We start from the raw sequence: 1,432 nt of genomic DNA on the forward strand, positions 1-1,432 counted from the left end.
AGTAGTAATTCCACCTGCAGAAGTGGAGGTATAGGAAACAAAATTAACAAAAGACAGGGGGCACCTGGGTGGCTCAGTCGGCTGAGCATCCGACTTCAGCTCAGGTCATGATCTCACGGTCTGTGAGTTCGAGCCCTGCATCGGGCTCTGTGCTGACAGCTCAGAGCCTGGAGCCTGCTTTGAATTCTGTGTCTCCCTCTCTCTCTGCCCCTCCCCCACTCATGCTCTGTCTCTCTCTGTGTCGAAAATAAACATTAAAAAAAATTTAAAAAAAGACAGTATAAGAGATGTTCAAGTGATAGTGAATTTTCCAGTTTTGTTGAAACAAAGTACCACCAGTGAAGGAGTGAAATAATAGCACAAAAAATTTATAGAGACATATACTTAAAGTCTTTTGAGTTCTAGGATAACAAAGTCATACCTAATTTGACAGATTTGTTGTGGAACTACTGAAAATTTTTTAATAGGAAATTATATAGAAATCTATTTCCCTATAGAAATCTATTTCCGTATAGAAATCTATTTCCCTATAGAAATCTATTCCTACAGTGGAGTTTGAATGGAATCAAGTGGAAACAAACCAAAAGGTCAATGAGAAAGTTATGTGGGAAACACCATTTAAGAGATAGTTAGGAACCAGTTCACATCCTCTAGGATGGCTATAATGAAAGGAGAATAGCAAGTGTTGATGAAAAGCAGAGAAATTCGAAGCCTCATTCACTGTTGGTAGAAATGTAAAATGGTACATTCATTCTGTCAAACAGTTTGGCAGTTCCTCAAAAATTAAACACAGAGTTACCATAACTTAAGCAATTACATTTCTAGATATACACATAAGAAAATTAAAAATATATGTTCCACACAAAAATATGTATGTGAATGTTTATAGTAGCATTATTCATAATAGCCAAAAAGTAGAAACAATCCAAGTATCCATCAACTGAAAAATGATAAATTGTGGTATACTTATACAATAGAAATATTATTTGGCAGTAAAAAAGAATAAGGCACTGAAATATGCTACAATATGGATGGACCTTGAAAATGTTATGATAAGTGAAAGAAGCCAGCACAAAAGGCCATATAATGTATGATTCCATTTAAATGAAATGTCTAGAATAGGTAAATCCATAGAGACAGGAAGTAGATTAGTGGTTGCCAGAGAATAGGCAGAGGGGGAAATTAAAATGTATGGGGTTTCTTCTTGGGGTGATAGAAATATTCTGGAATTACTATTGGTGACAGTTGCATAATATTGTGAATATATTCAACAACCACTAAATTATACACTTAAAAATGGTTAAAATGGTGAATTTTAAGTTAAGTAAATTTTATCTCAATAAGAAAGAAATAGGGAAGAAATGAACTACAATTATGGTCAAGTGAATAGAAACACAAATGGTTGAAAACTTAAGGAATTAAAATCTACATG

Source organism: Prionailurus bengalensis, chromosome B1 (assembly GCF_016509475.1).
Source record: "Prionailurus bengalensis isolate Pbe53 chromosome B1, Fcat_Pben_1.1_paternal_pri, whole genome shotgun sequence".
Classification (NCBI taxonomy): Eukaryota; Metazoa; Chordata; class Mammalia; order Carnivora; family Felidae; genus Prionailurus; species Prionailurus bengalensis.